The following is a 7,153-nucleotide window of genomic DNA, read 5'->3' as shown; positions in this document are numbered from 1 at the left end:
AAAAGGATGGTTTTGGCGAAAGCGATGAAGGCTGGCGCCTCTTCCGCCCCTGCTGCTGACCCAAATCCTCCATTAACCTTGCCCTTACCGCCACCAACCACTACCGAAGCCCCACTAGGCTCATCTTCACCATCCTCACATAGCCCCGAGGCGCTTCAAACACCCGGCTCTCCTCCGCCCATCGCCGTCGTCCCTCTGGCTGTGGCTTCATCTCCGGCTCCAACCCCCCTTGACAAAGGAAAACGGGTCTTGGAGATTATATCCGATGATGAGGACTCTGATGGCGTGGCACCCTTCAAGAGGAGGAAGGTTGTGAGGGTTCCCATCCTACCAGCGGCATCGCCCCTGGGAGGGAATTCCTTTAGGGATAACCCTCCAAGTGCCACTTCTCTTCCTCCCACAATGGTCCAAGAGGAAACAGGCGAAGGGGCCGAATCCGCTCCACCCCTACCACCGGCAGAGGTCTCCGTTGCTCCCGCCTCCGTCGCCGCCGCCCCATATCTTATTGCCATCCCTCCTCCCATTATGCATCTGATGAGGGGCTTCAGTAGGGGATCAATGCCAGAAGGTTCCGACAGGAAGGAGGGAATGCCCTTCTACTTGGGAGCCTTCTTGGCCGTGGCCCTTGAATGGTGTGCCCAAGCTAGAAACGCTGTTTTGCAGACTCAAACCCTCCAGGCCTTGGAAACAAGGGTAGCTGCCCTGGAGGAGGAAAAGAAAACACTGGGATGCCAAAACGAGGCCTACCAAGCCACTCTGAAGCTGGCGCAGGAGGCCAAGGAGGAGGCTGAAAAGCAACTGGCAGAGGCGATGGAGCTTCAGGCTGACTTCTACACTCGGGAAGTCGCTCTTCAAGTCCAAATAACAGGCCTCCAGGGTATGGTCGAAGCTTACGAAGAAGTTCAATAGGACTTGAAGGACCGATGCTGTGAGCAGGCTAACGAGCTGGAGCGGATGGAGGGGGAGATGGCTATTCAGGCCAAGGCTTTGGGCCTTCTCCAGGTTGACCACGACAAACTGCAGATCGAGGTCATCCGGCTCCGTGTGGAGAAGGAGGCTTTGGAGAAACAGGTAGCTTCTGGGGACGCTATCATCGAGGAGTTAGAGAAGGACAAGAAGACCCTCATCAATGACATGGCGGGAACCTTCGAGGAGGGGTTCAAAGAGGCTCTGGCCCAGGCCGTCTGTGAGAACCCGGGAATTGACGTTTCCAACTGTGATTCCACTCATCACATCGTCGACGGGAAGGTCGTGCCCTTGGAGCTGGATGACTGAACTGCCGCCCTCAACCGCCACCTTTCTCCTTTACACTTTGTCTTGTTTTTGCCCCTCTTTGATAAACTTGTAATTCTTTGAACTATTTGCACTTTCGTCACAACTGTGGGTTTTGCATGACAAATTCGGTACCTTTGAGTTATCGAATTCCGCCTGTATGATTTTACCCTCCTTTTTTTCGCCTTCATGTGCCTCGACTGTTTTGCCTGTACTCTACCCCTTTCTTTTGCTGCGTTGGGCGATCCCATATACCGAGTGCCTTGCTCCTATCGTGCTTCTCGGAAACCGTTTCGCCTTCGTATCTATGAGGCCTCTGCCTCGTGAAGGCGTCGGTGGCTTCACCATTGTCCAACGCAAAAGTTGAAACCTCCCCCGGGCCTTAAATACTTGGGACAAGGTCACGCGTCGACGCCCACACCTATGGACAGGCTTGCCTAACGGAGCCGTATCGTCCATGGGGTGTCTCAAACACCTAAGCGACCTGTCCTTTGATCCCTGGTACCCGGCGCCCACGCCTAAGGAGAGGCCTGCTACAGCAGCACCGTATCGTCCTCAAGGTGTCTAGAAACGCCCAGCACTGGGAAAGCTCAAAGCCCTCCGGGGGGTCGTTCCCTCCATGGCCTTTCCTTCCCATGGGTGTCAGGGAACCACACCTGCCAGCGGTTCACTCAGCATTTGGCGATCTCGTCTCCCTCCACAGTCTTTCCTACCTGTGGGTATCGGGGAAGCGACGCCGCTAGTGACTGGTTTTGGCCCTTTCGATTCATCTCCCTCCATAGTTTTTTCTACCTGTGGGTATCGGGGAGGCGATACCGCTGATACTTGTACTGGTGACGCCCGCAACATCTCACGCTGGCGACGCCTCCTGTGCCCTCCACTGGCGACGCCTTGGGTGTCTCATGCTGGCGACGCCCGGTGCGGTTCAACCGTTGACTTTAGCCGTTGACTTTACCTTGACATTGACTTTGACTTTGACTCAGGTCGACGCCCAAGGGTGGTGAAAAGCTCCAGGTCTCGCCCGTGCCATCCACGTGGCGTTTCTCGTATGGCTGATGGGACGTTCCCCTACCTGACTTGGTCCTGACATTTCCTGAACCTCTGGCCCATTCTCGACTGCGGGTCGTACCCTCGGGCATTCTATCGATACGACGTTTTCTGAGTGTTAACCAGTGATGCCAGGGTCATCCTCCCATCTCCTGCCACGTGGTTTGATCGCATGGTGTACCCATTTGCGTCTTTTGGCGCTCTAACTGCAATATTTCCATTTGCGTCGTTTGGTGCACTAACCGCAATATTTAGTTCTTCAGAATCTTGAACCTGCCCTCATCGTTTCTGTGCCTTCGTAACCTACTTACACCATCTTTTTTCATGCATAGAGTCCCTCTGATGTCTTCTTTAACCATCGTTTTACCCCTGCGTTTCCAGCAGGTCACTCTCCTCCAAACCTCCCAGATACTGTCCAGGCATGTCTTCCCCTATTCCTCCCCCAGGGTTAACCCCAAGGACCTGTATACTTGGGCCTCGAGTGAGCTTCTTGACGAGTGCTCATGCTTACTCTCCACCAGGGCCATAAGGGAGCACAAGGGGGATTCTTGCTCCTATGACCACCGTGCCTTCGTGAAGAGGCACGACGACGATATTGCTGTGCTCCCTTGCACTTTAGGGGAGCCAGTGTGCGGAGACGAACGGGCCAACGACGGGGTCCCCTTCTTTTATTTCTATCAGGTGGTTTTCAAGACCATCGGCGTGCGCCTGCCCTTCTCCAGGTTTGAGAAGGAGCTGCTGACAGAGATCAATGCTGCTCCGGCCCAATTATATCCCAATAGCTGGGCTTTCGTCAAGGCCTTTGACATCCTTTTTCGGGTTTCTGGGTTGTGCACCCTCGGTTGATATCTTTCTTCACTTCTTTGAGGTGAAGAGGCAAAGAAATAACCTTTGGGTGACCCTCAGTAACGTTCCTGGCAGGGTTCTCCTGACCCCTTTCCAAAACTCCTTCCCTGGGTGGAAGGGCAGGTTCTTCAAAATCTGTTGCTCTGATCTTGTTCCCTCCACGCTAGATGGTTTTCCACTGTACTGGGTGAGGGAGACGAGGGCCCTCAAATCCAAACCCTTCAAGAAGCTAGCCTCGAATGACCAGGTGGTTTGCCGGATTCTTGCTGAGGCGGGAGGTTTTGACTCCGCCACCTTGATCAGTTTGGAGTTCAACGCCGGAACCCTAGAGAAGTATATATGTATGAGTCACTGCCCTAGAAACTTCCGCCTTTGGTGCTTTCTAACTGTGTGTGTTTCGCTTCATGGTGTCTCTGACACGTTCATCTCCCTTGGTGCAGGTTCAAAAATAAACCAAGAGCGGAGGTCACGGCTTACCCGGGCTCTGCGGACTGAGAGCGGGGCTTCGTCTTCCTCTCATGCTGACTCCGGCGGCCACTGAAGAATGGTTCGTTTGTGTTTTTTGTATGAGCACAGGGCTTGTAATGTTTGCCCTATTCGCATTACTCCCATTTATCTCGAACACTGCTTGTAAATTTAATTCTACTATACCATGTTTCCGTAATGCCGCTTTACTTTTGCACACACCTCATATACTGTGCGTTTTTCCTCCGTCATGTTTCTTAGTGGCGCCTGCGCTTGGGCGACGCCTTCTACCTCGATGACGCTTTCTCTTGGCGACGCCTTCTCTTGGCGACGCCTTCTCTTGGCGACGCCTTCTCTTGGCGACGCCTTCTTTCTTGGCGACGCTTTTTCCTGGCGACGCCTTCTTTCTTGGCGACGCCTATCGCCGCTTCAAACGGGGAAAAAATAAAGACTAAAAACCAAGGCAAGGTTTTTCTCAAACTTGTTTTTTTTCCTTTATTTGGGTGACCTCATTAAAAAACCCCGGAAAGGGAAAAAGAGCGTCCCCTTTAACAAGACCATTACATCGCTGCTTACATAAATCAACTAAAATAAAACTTCAAGTTGGCTGCATTCCAACTGCGCGGGATGGGACCCCCCTCCAAGGTGTCTAGGTGGTACGAACCGTTTCCCTTAGCCTCAGTAATTCTGAAGGGTCCGGTCCACTTGGGAGACAGCTTATTCTCCAGTTCGTATGGATGAGCCTTCCTCATAACTAGGTCGCCAATCTGAAACCGCCGTGGCTTTACCTTATAGCTATATTGTCGCTCTACTCTTCTCTTTACCGCTTGGGCTTTTATTCTGGCTTCCTCCCTGGCTTCGTCTAGTAGATCCAGGTTCACCCGCCTTTCTTCGTTGGATTCCTCAACCACAAAGTTTTGAAAACATGGCGAGCTTTCGTGTATTTCTACCGGGATCATCGCATCCGACCCATACACCAAACTGAAAGGCGTCTCCATGGTAGAAGATTGGGGCGTGGTATGGTATGCCCATCCGATCCTTGGTACTTCCTCCGCCCACGCCCCTTTGGCCTTCTCTAGCCTCCTCTTTAGCCCCCTCAACAAAACTTTGTTTGCTGACTCTACTTGCCCGTTAGTCTGGGGGTGTTCGACCGATGCGAACACTTGCTTGATGCCTACCTCAGCACACAGGCTTCTCAACTACTGACTGGCGAGCTGGGTTCCATTATCGGATATCAGCCGCCTAGGTACGCCAAAGCGACACACAATGTTCTTCCACACAAAGTGTTGCACCTTGTGCGCAGTGATATGGGCCACGGGCTCCGCCTCTATCCACTTGGTGAAGTACTCGATGGCAACGATCAAGTACTTCATCTGCCTTATCGCCAGTGGGAATGGTCCTAGGATGTCAATCCCCCAGGTATGGAAAGGCCACGGGCTGTATATGGATCGCAGCTCTTCTGGCGGCGCCTTGTGCCAGTCGGCGTGTTTTTGACATTGCTTACAACGCTGGGCGTGCCGCACGCAATCTTCCTTTACTGTTGGCCAATAAAAACCTGCGCGTACCACCTTAGAGGCTAATGACCTTCCCCCCACGTGGCTCCCACAAATGCCTTCGTGGAGCTCCGCCATTATTCTGGTACACTCGTCGCCACTTACGCACGTTAAGATAGGGTGAGTGAACCCGTGCCTGAATAACACTCCATCCACCAGAGTGTACCTTGCAGCATTTCTCTTAACCTTCTTACCCTCTTCAGGCTCCACTGGAGAGCCTCATCCGCCAGGTATCGTCTGTACGGCGTCATCCAGGTGTCTCCTTCGGCTAGGGCACATACCTGCATCTGCCTGCCTTCTTCGGGCGTGTCCGCGTATGCGCTAATGCGGGGCGTCTTCAGCGTATCTTGGGTCAAAGAACGATGACTCCTTGGCCTCCCTCTTGCTGTACAAATCTGGAGGACATCCACCCTGTTATCTTCCACGAACTTACGCGGAGATTTGAGCGTCTCTTGGATCACTGTCCTTTGTCTACCCCCCTTGCCTGAGCTGGCCAGCTTGGCATGCAGGTCGGCTCTGGCATTCTGCTCTCTTGGGACATGTATCAGCTCAAGAGCGTTGAATGCTCCCTGCAATAGTTGGACGTATTTCAGATACGCCGCCATCTGTGGGTCTTTCGCCTGGAACTCACCCGACACCTGCCCCGTAATCAACTGGGAATCGCTTTTCACCAAAAGGTTCTGCGTGCCCATCTCCTTGGCCAGGAGCATTCCTGCGATCAGAGCTTCGTATTCAGCCTGATTATTACTTGCCTTAAAGGCGAAGCGCAGAGCTTGCTCAATCAGCACGCCATTGGGTCCCTCCAAGACTATTCCCGCACCACTCCCTTGTTGGTTGGAAGAGCCATCAACCGAGAGTAACCACTGTGAGCCCACCTCCACCTCTTGTTCACCTCCGGGCGAGAGTTCCGCCACAAAATCTGCATATACTTGCCGTTTGATGGATCCTCTGGGCTCATACTGGATGTCGAATTCTGACAACTCCACCGCCCAGCGCACCATTCTCCCAGCTACATCAGGCTTCTGCAGCACCTTCTGTATAGGGAGGTTCGTCATCACTACCACCGTAAAGCTGTGGAAGTAATGACGGAGCCTCCTGGCTGAAAACACCACTGCTAACGCTGCCTTCTTCAGCGCCTGGTATCTCGTCTCCGCACCTTGTAGTGCCTTGCTTACGAAATATATGGGCTTTTGACTCTGGTCCTGCTCCTGGACTAGCACAGAGCTGATAGCCCGCTCTGTCACCGTGAAGTACAGCCGGAGGGGCACGCCTGTTACCGGTTTGCAGAGGACCGGTGGCGTCGCCAGGTATTCTTTCAACTTAATGAAAGCCGCTTCGCATTCGTCAGTTCATGCAAAGCGACTATTTCTCTTGAGGCACTGGAAATATGGGTGCCCCTTCTCTCCCCCGGCAGAAACAAACCTTGAGAGCGCCGCCATCCGCCCCGTCAGCTGCTGCACTTCCTTTACTGACGTCGGGCTTCGCATGGCGATAATCGTTGCGCATTTGTCAGGGTTAGCCTCTATTCCCCTCTCCATGAGCATGAAACCTAGGAACTTACCGGCCTCTACCCCGAAGACACACTTCTCAGGGTTTAGTTTGAGGCGATATTTGGATATAGTGACGAACAACTCCTCTAGGTTGGCCATGTGTTGTTCCCTATCCTGCGACGCCACTACCATGTCGTCCACGTAGGCATATACATTCCTTCCTAACATGGGCGCTAGGACCTTGTCCATCAGCCTTTGGTAGGTGGCGCCCGCGTTTTTCAGCCCAAAAGGCATCACCTTGTAACAGTAACTGCAAGTCTCTGTCATGAATGCAGTTTTGCTCTCATCTCTCGGGTGCATTTTGATCTGGTTGTATCCCGAGAATGCATCCAGGAAGCTTAGCACCTTGCAGCCGGATGCGCTATCCACCAACGCGTCGATGTTGGGTAGTGGGTACGAGTCCTTCGGGCACGCCTTATT

The sequence above is a fragment of the Phaseolus vulgaris genome, chromosome 4 (genome assembly GCF_000499845.2).
Source record: "Phaseolus vulgaris cultivar G19833 chromosome 4, P. vulgaris v2.0, whole genome shotgun sequence".
Taxonomy (NCBI): domain Eukaryota; kingdom Viridiplantae; phylum Streptophyta; class Magnoliopsida; order Fabales; family Fabaceae; genus Phaseolus; species Phaseolus vulgaris.
The sequence above is the reverse complement of the archived record's forward strand: the minus strand, read 5'-3'. Positions refer to the sequence as shown.